The sequence below is a fragment of the Leiobunum rupestre genome, chromosome 4 (genome assembly GCF_980474605.1).
Source record: "Leiobunum rupestre chromosome 4, qqLeiRupe1.1.hap1, whole genome shotgun sequence".
Lineage (NCBI taxonomy): Eukaryota > Metazoa > Arthropoda > Arachnida > Opiliones > Sclerosomatidae > Leiobunum > Leiobunum rupestre.
The window spans coordinates 2550848-2560378 of record NC_143387.1 but is presented as its reverse complement, the minus strand read 5'-3'; the positions used below and the strand labels follow the sequence as shown (position 1 = coordinate 2560378).

The 9531-nt window shown below is 31.9% G+C and overlaps 1 long non-coding RNA gene across 1 annotated transcript; it reads right to left on the bottom strand.

The window, feature by feature from the left end:
- Positions 1-8410: 8410 nt before the first annotated feature.
- LOC149945883 (uncharacterized) lies at positions 8411-9328 on the bottom strand. The gene is made up of 3 exons (XR_016480277.1): positions 9222-9328; positions 8841-9016; positions 8411-8616 (listed from the first exon to the last, which is right to left on the bottom strand). It is a non-coding gene; the product is annotated as an uncharacterized LOC149945883 (long non-coding RNA).
- Between the last annotated feature and the right edge of the window lie 203 nt (positions 9329-9531).

The window sequence follows — 9531 nt, the reverse complement described above, 5'->3', positions numbered from 1 at the left end:
TCGACTGACCGAAATATAAAATAATTATTTCATAATAATCACTTAGAGTAATGCTTAAGCATAGGCTTAACAGGCGACTGATACGCAGTGTACCCCCTTAGCAGACGTTATAACTACAGCGTTGCCGCGCCACCTAGCAGCGTGGGAAATAAGGCGGGGGCAGTGGGCAAATGACCAGTTTAGAAATTGCTTGGAGCATTTTATTAAATAAATCGGAGGGGGGTTAGTTAATTCGAGGTGTTTTATTTTTTTGTTAGTAATTTGTAAAATTCTAAGTTTTAAGTTTGTACAGTTCAATTTGAATTCACCCTAATGAAAACGGTTAAAAGTAAAAACATGATATTCTAATGTAGCAGACGGCGTTCACTGGTCCAAGGTTAGTAAATTTTAGTAATAAAAGGTTGGCTCGATACGCTGTGGTTGCTAAGGGCTAAGGCTGGCTACTTCGTTGCTAAGGAAAATCGTGACGTCACTGAGATGAGATCCTATTGAAAATCAATGGGACCTCATCTGGGTGACGTCAGCAACAGACTAATTTTGGAGGCAATAAAATAATTCTTTCAAACCGTTTCTCGATGGAGACCCCGTTGGTGAAGGTCCAGTTTTTTTATTCTAAGCCAGGGGGGTCACTGGTCACATGTCCACTTTCAAAAAAATCTTTATTTCCCACCCTGCCACCTAGTCTAGTTTCGGTTAACGAGGATAGGAAGCGAGGCGAAGTAGGTGGAATGAACGCGCCAGCATCCTTGTAAGACGTGTAAATGGCGGCCAGATGACGGCCGCTATGCCAAGGGGGTCTCATTTACGAAAAAATGCATATTGGCCGAACCAGGTGACGTCACCTGTAACTTTGAGAAGCCTAGCATTTTCCGAAACACTGATGTAGAAGGCTGAGTAACAGACCTAGAATAAGAAGACGCGTAAACCAAAACCCTCTTTTCAAAGCAACCTTTTCTAGTTTCAATTTTACCAACCTTGCGCTACGTGCTACCGCCATTTTTCCGAATTTTTCCCGCCGAGCGCACGCTAAACTTTTTACAAGGATACTGGCGCGTTCATGCCTCCTACTTCGTCGCCCTTTCTAAGTTTCTATCCTCCTTTGTTTCGGTATCGAATTGATTAGACGAATGTTTAAAGACTATTTCAGCGACGTAGTGATGGACCGAGTATTCAGCGTTCAGTAGTGGGAGAAATAGTCACATCACAAGTAGACTATTTTTACTAGATGTGGATATATTCCCAACTGTCCGTCTTATTGAGTTATTAAAAACCGAATATATTTATGGTTTTTTCGACCTGTTGCTAAAATAGCCACTTATAAGAATTTTAAGAAGTGTTCTAAACATTTCTTCTTTTAGGTTTCATCCGTCTGCTTTAAGGCATGCGCGATTTAGGTAATCTGGGCTCTAAGGAGTAAGAATCATATTAGTTGGCCGAGTTTCATTATTAATTTAATCGAAATATAAAAATAATCCTGGCGTTTTTATTTTGTGTAATATTTTGTTAATCTAACTAAAAAGGCTTAGTCTAATTGATTTATATTTTATATGAATCTTGGATTTGAAGTAAAGTGTTTTATTTAACTTAAAATGCAAGTAAAAAAGAACACCTAGAAATTAAAAGATTGTTAATGTTTTAAACTTCTAAAATGTTCAAAACAAAGTAGTTAAATTATGCTTACCTTTCTTACTAAAGTGCTTTTACACTTGTTCTGAAATCGTTCAAATATTAATTTGAAAATTTAAAGTGTAAGTTCCTATTGAAGTGAAAACTAGGAGAAATGTTGGAAATCTGAACAGTATTATAAAAAATTCTAGTCCGATCTAATGATCAATATCAGGGGAGGGGTGGGTAGAAAGCGGGAATTATTGGGAAAAACTGGTTTTTGTGTTCACGACGCCGGGGTCCATTCACCGCGGCAACCGCTGTCAACTCCTAGTCATGTATCCTATCAATATATAGTTATATAAATTTTATAAACTATTTCTTAATAAATATATTTTTAAGAAATATTTCACTGTTTATATTCGGGATGTATAAATATAATACGTTTTTATAGGTTCATACCATAATTATACGTCTAGAGACATCTTAATATTCCAAAGAGTTCGTGTTAGGTATGACTCCGTAACGGGGCCGGGTATGAATCCGAAACGGGGTCGGGTATGAATAATAAGATGGTAAAGTTTTTTTTTCCTTTACCTTTTTCCAGTGCGGTTGTGGAACGGTTATTTAGCACAATCATAAGTAGCATAATAACAATAAGAATGACAATTAACAAACATTTTTATGTTACCTATTTTCGGAGTTATTCAGAGCCTCCTGGTGTCGAAAGTAGGCTAGGCTTGGAATACACTACTACCCAGGAGTTCAAATCGAAGCTGGGCGAGAGTGTCAGTGTTGAAAATAGGTTTCATTAGAAACTATAAGCATCGAATCAATAGCCAGTGTCATACTTATTGTTATTAAGTTACTTATGCACAATGAATAACATTAAAACTTAAAAAATAAATGCTTTGAAAAATCCAACACTTTCAGCATTGATGCATATTAAATTAAATAAAAAATTCTTTTATCAAAGCAGTTGGAAGGTTGATTTAAGGGGTAGTTCGGATCTATGAAGGCACAGATATTTGAAATGTTTTAGATTAAAGAGTTATTTTTTGGAATTATTTTAAAAAGCAAAATATATTTATAAAATAATCTCCATAAATTTTCCCTCACCTTTTATATATTTTAAAACCATTTCATTAAATTTGAGCCTTGAAACTGTAGCAGTAAACTGAGAAAATTTTAAATTTTAAAGGAGTACGCGTGTTTCGTTCAGAATTATGTATATTCTAATGGAAATATTTAAAATGAATTTTAAAATCGGCCGCAATGGATATAAAATAAGGCTGTGGAATAAAAAATTCGAAAGAGAAGACATACTACGAGATGAGTTATTTTGCTTGATAATGCACCATATTTTTTAAAAGCTTATTTCTGACATTGATTTTCAATGCTATAGACGCAGTGCTTCCTTATTCGGGGAAATTTTCCTTTTTCCAGAATTTTTCAACCTTTTAAAACGCTGAAAGGGAATAATGCAATTTAAAAGGGAAAACGGGAAAAGCGATAGAAATTTAATAAAGGGTCATTATAAAAGTAATGACAGTCACAATTTAAATATCCAAAGAAACTTTTGAGGATATGTTTTTGCAAAATTATTAAAATGTAAGTAATTTTGTAATAAATAAATCTTAAATTTTCAATAATTTTAAGAATTAATCTTAATATCTATATAAATAAGTATTAAGAGCGAGGGATAAAAATGGGAATTACTAGGTCGAAAACGCGAAAATGAAATTATCGCACGAGGAAATTTTTTTTATATCAAATGTGGAAGCCCTGTATAGACGTCTGCTATGCTGTCGTAATTAGATTCTGCAGTTTTGAGTTTCCAACTTCAATGACTACTCGCAAAATATTATAACCTTAATTAATATGCTGTTTTATATGTTAAATAAAAATTTTGTTCAAATACATAAGAAATTAAACGGTTAAATGAGTTTGCAACTTTCTACGTAAGCTAATTCTCATAATGAATTTATAAAACTGACATGTACTAAATTATATCTATCCAAGTCTGCACTTATTATTTTAAACTTCTGGTTTAAAGTAGAACTATGCAACAGTATTTAAATTTGGCATACATCTTGAAAAACTGAAGATCCAAGTCAAGTAGTAGTAACAAAAATTGATAATAGAGTTACATTAAAATGACCACATTTCTTTCTAGAAAGGCCTGATGAAATGTGTGCAGTTACACTGCAGTAGCCTGTTTGAATTAATAAAGGGACTTTCAAGAAAGACTTAGTCAAATTGAAATAAGTCATTCAGTCGTAACTTTGGGTTTACAATGTACGGCATGTTAACTTTAATAACTTTCTTGATTAAATTGATTGCAAATATCTTTTATTTGATGACTTCTTTACTAGTTTAGTTTATATAATGAGTTTCAGCAATTTAAATGCTGTAATTTTACACGTAATCCTTTACAATTTAAAATTTTGTCAGTTTACTGTTACAGTTTCAAGGCTCAAATTTAAGGAAATGGTTTTAAAATATATAAAAGGTGAGGGAAAATTTATGGAAATTATTTTAGAAATATATTTTGCTTTTTAAAATAATTCCAAAAAATAACTCTTTAATTTAAAACATTTCAAATATCTGTGCCTTCATAGATCCGAACTACCCCTTAAATCAACCTTCCCACTGCTTTGATAAAAGCATTTTTTATTTAATAGCTGTCCCTTTGCTCTGCATCACAGCGCAAATTTTGACCAAAATTTATAATTGAAAATAAAATCCATAAGTTAGAAAATAAAAAGGTTTTATTTTTAAAAATATATTGTACAGACATTTTAATATTATTGAATGTAATTTAATATATTGAATATTATTTTAAATATTTTACTTAACATTGGGAAATAAAAATGGTAATTGGTTATGTCAAATTGAGGTTTAATTTGCCATTAAGACTTAGATAACAAGATAATAGGTGTATAACTGGTTCTAGTAAGCAAGTGAAATATGCTAATTTTAGGAAAACTTTCAATCCAAAACAGGCCTTTAATGAGATAGTGTTTATGGGTAGCATAGCATGATTTGTGAACAGCTTCTAGTCGTTTACATTTATCTCAATCATGTATCAAGAGTTTTCCAACTCTGCCGAGCTTTCAAATAAAAACCAACCATGTGTAATTTATATTATAATAGAATGGGGTACACAGACATTGTAAATGAAAATAGCCACAAAGGCAATTAATATGAATATATATTATATTAAAAATCTAAAAAAATTCTAACGCGCTTAGTGTAAGCACATTTATCAACAGTACTTGAATGGGGGGCTCCAGTCCTGTTCTGGCTGTACTTCCTTACAACGGTATGGCTCGTACACTACTGATCCTCAAATAACAATAATTTCTCTTTAAGCTTTTGAATAATTAAGACGCCTTTACATAGAGGATTAAGTTTGAATGCCCAAAACGTTTATTGTTATGAAAAATTATTCAAATATTGACCATACTTCATTACTGTAATTAAAATTCTCAAAATTATTTTCACAATGCTAAATGGATACACCTAAATCAAAATTCAATGATTATTTTTCTCTGAAAAAATTAGCTGGGTAAAAAGCAATATGTAAGAGATAAAACAAAATTAACTTCAAACTAAATTTCACTTTCCACAAAATTATTTCTGGTACTACTAAATACGTTAGTTTTAACCTAGAATATATGATCGGGTTCTACAGGCTAATTTTCCCTACGAAGCAAAGGCTTAACGGTTAAATGTTAACTACTATTAAATTGCAATTAAATGAATTACGAAAATGATAATTGTTACTTAAAAAATACTTAATTACGTATAAATATTGAGATTTAAATAAAGTTCCCATACGAAATGGTTTATTATTTCTTGAGTAAAGTGCGAAAATCGACGTTAACTCGAAGACGAACAAAATTTTATTTTTGCATTTTTCCGGGAAACTGGCTACGAGCTGATCAGTTGGCCTTCCATGTCAAAATGGTACACTAACTCAAAACAGTACGAAGCTTCTTATCTACAGTCGACTAACTTTCGTTAAATAACGGGATTCTAATACGTTTCTCCGGCCATTCTTAATACGGTATGAAGCGAAGAAATGAATCGATTGTAGACAATTAATTTGAACCAAAGCTAACTAGTCTTATAAAAAAAGTTAAAGCAAACGCAACTAGTAGTGAATCAGTTGAAATTATGCGTTATGATGATAAAAATGTACGTATTAATTAAAGAAATTAAAATTGTTAAAGAAAATGATAAAACTTCGGTAAATTTGCATATATATTTACAAATATTAAATATATTGTAAATATGTATGGAAATTTAACGAAGTTTTATCATTTTCTTAAACAATTTTATATTAGCATGTAGAATTGCGACCCTTTATAATAATTTAAAGAAATTAAATGTCGTGAATGAAAATAGTACATAATAAAGAAATTTAACGTTTTGAATAAAACAAAAAATTGATTTTTTAGTTGTTTAGGGATTTTTTGGGGGAAGTTCATTTTTAAAAAGGGATAAAATATTTTTTTATCCGCTAGAGTGATTTTTGGTCTTCATCAAGTGGAAGCCCTGCTTTGAAATCTACGTGTTTAGTGGAATGTTTTTTTGTAATTTTACTGTTTCTTTTCGAGTTTTCATCACTCAATTGGCCTGTAGGCTACTAGGGATTGGTTTTTGGTGAGGGATTGTTTTTTAGGAAACTTTGTACAGTTGCACTTATCAAAAACAAGGATCGTGTAAACTAAATACAGTTTTTTCATTCAAACCACACCAACACTGTAATACTTGGTTATAAAGCACGAACTTGTCGGTCTCTTGAAGCCTAGTCTAAGCTATCTGATTATTTAGTGCTGATTTTTCTATCATTCCGCACAGTAAGGTTCGCTGTTAGGTAAATATGCATCGCTATTTATTCCTATTAACCGTTCGCGCCACCTAGCAGTGATTTTTGGAACCTGCGGAAATCTATAGGGGCACCTACAAATTTAATTAAATAAATATCGTGCGGTCATTTAATAAATCTTGTGCCGAATATTGAAATATCGCGCTGACATTTTAAATGCTAGGTGTTTTTATGAGAAATGTTATACACTCTTTTACGAAGTCGGCCATTTCATTACAGGCCTTATTTAAAATAGTACAGGCAAGGGCGCCTGCACGTGCTCATCAGCTCGAGACGTCGCGTGCACTTGACCGCGTGAAGCGGCCTTGAATGCGCTATTTGAAATCAGACCTGTAATAAAAAGGCAGAGCTCACAAATAAGGATATAAAAGAGTGTATAGTTACTGTAATTGTTTACTAACCAATAAATCTCGTGACTTATTTGAAATAGTTTTTAAATCGCCCTCTTTTATTTTATCGTCTGTCTATTTTATTGAGGCAACGTTATATTTAGTTTAAAGTAACGTGCTGTTGCTTTGGCTGCAAGGTACTGTTTCGCTTGAAGCTCAATTTGAGGCAACGCACTGTTTCGTTTGAGACAACTTACTGTTTCGTTTGAGGCTCAATTTGAGGCAACGTACTGTTTTGTTTGAGGCAACATACTGTTTCGTTTGAAGCAACATACTGTTTCGTTTAAGGCAACGTTTGGTGTATCTTGAAGCAATTTACTGTTCCAAAGATAGTAGTGTAATGTTTATATTTATATCATTATATTGTTATTTTCCTAAAAGCTTACTGTTATTATTACAGCAACTATTTTTTATCTTAAAAAACATTAACGCATTGTGAATTTAACTGCAAGTTGCAATAAAGTATCGCAAACCACAAACTATTGTTTTTTGAAAACCCATAAAACATCTGAGTGACTTAATATTACATTATAAACCATAAATGCATGTCTAACCCTTAAAGATGGAATAAGGCCATATAGAAGACAAGTACACCTCCTTCTAATTACCAAAGTATTGATCAACAGGGCTAAGCTAGCTCATTCTTCGTACCAAACTAGACTTCAAAAACAGCAACAGGAAGAATAAAAATTTTAGCAAATAAGGAAAAAAAGCTGCTGACGATAATAGCCAAATTCAATTGCATAAGAAGAAAGACGAAATTTAAGATTTGGTGACCAAAGTGAAGGACCTAAACAAAATAAAGGAAAAAAGAAGAAGTTCGCGATAGTCTGTTTGATCAAGTGACTAAAAAACTAAAAGATGCTATTATAAAGAATGATATGACCGCAACTAAAGTAGTGTAAGCTATGTTGGAGGCATGTGTCACATCGTGCTAAAGAAAAAAAATATTACTTATTTCATAAAGGTTAAGGAGAGGAAATTGCAAAAACGGTAACTTCCGTTATGGATTCGTATTTTTCCACAAAAAGCAAAAATGTGACACTTTAAGTCATAATTTTGTAATATTGTTTTATTAAAGTTTAAGTATCCGTGAATTTTCATGCTATAAAAACCAATGTATTGATAATTTTGACCTATATTTAACCTATAATTTAGGTATTCCAATTCTATAATACCTAAAATTTTTAGAGGGTATTGACAGGGAGCCCTATATTTTAGAGAAAAAATAATAAGGGAAAAAAGAATCCCAAGGTGCAAAGATTTACTAGAGGAAATAACATCATCATCTGATAGATTTTAGATTCTTCTAATTATTGAACAATTTTAATTTAGAAATTAAAAATTATACATTTACATTAAATGATAGTGGAAATCAATTTGTTGTATTTGGAATTAAAACTTGTTTTACATTTTTAATCCCCAATCGCTAAAATAGTTTCCTAATCAATGATCGTTTCAAAAATATATTACTGTGTATCTGATATCAGTGACAAAAACGTATGCCGGGTCACTTCGCACCGAATTTTTACAGACGACAAAAATACTTTTACCCAAAAAACCAATTCCTTTAATTGAAAGGGTTAAATAAATAAAAATATTTTCAGAACCCTCAATATTTTATAATGGTTGGTAACTTATCGGCGGGAAACACGGGAAAATGTGCGCCCCATATCTTATTTTAGGGTCCAAGTTTACATTTTAAGCCATGAAAAAAATTTAATTCTTTAAAAATTAGAAACTGGTTTGTTTAATCACCCCTTTGTATTAAATTTTTCAATGAATTAGAAAAAAAAAACAAAAAAATCTTGCTAAAAATTCCTATTTTCTTATTAAGTAAAATTTTAATTTATTTAAATATAAGATTATCGTTAACTATGGGCAAATATTATTATAAAACATGTAGAACAATGTTTATAATACGAAAAATATAATCTATTGAATCTTACGTTTTTCCAAAGAAGTTTCTCCATTTAATTTCAAAGCTTCTTCTTTCAGATGCAGGGCAAATGTGGGATGACATGCGTTGTTAATGTGTAGGTAATTCACTCATGGATGCTATCACGAAAGCGAGGTATTCATTATTCATATGAATATGGGAGACAGCGGAGGGTGTGTTCCTCCGCTGTATTGGAAATGACGATTCGTTAAATCGATATTGTACACAGTCACCAAAATATGTTCACACATTTTTTACTCTGCCGTGTACGAAACTAGCTATAGATTTTATACTTTTCAATTATGCATACTTTTTGCTGGATTTGAGCTTTAAAGGTTGTAACGCATCATATTTCACCTTACAAGCCTATTGGCAAGAAAATATAACATACTTCTACGAAAGAAGTGAAGTATCCACCTGCTATTCTTGCTTTGGTGTTATTCAAATGTACCTCTGTCGGGATAGCTCGTATATATTATGGAGAATCATTGTTTTGACGTGGCTTGCGGAAAATCAATAAAATAACCTAAACACCTGTGGAACTTCGTCAATGACCAACTGAAGAACAAATTGCCTCTGAGGCTCTGATCATAGTCATGGTACACTTTAATAAATTTTCAGATGCGGTCGCTTTAGCTAAATAATTTTCGAAAAACTTTAAAAAAATTGCTTCGGACACTCTTCGTAATACAAGAAGCTAT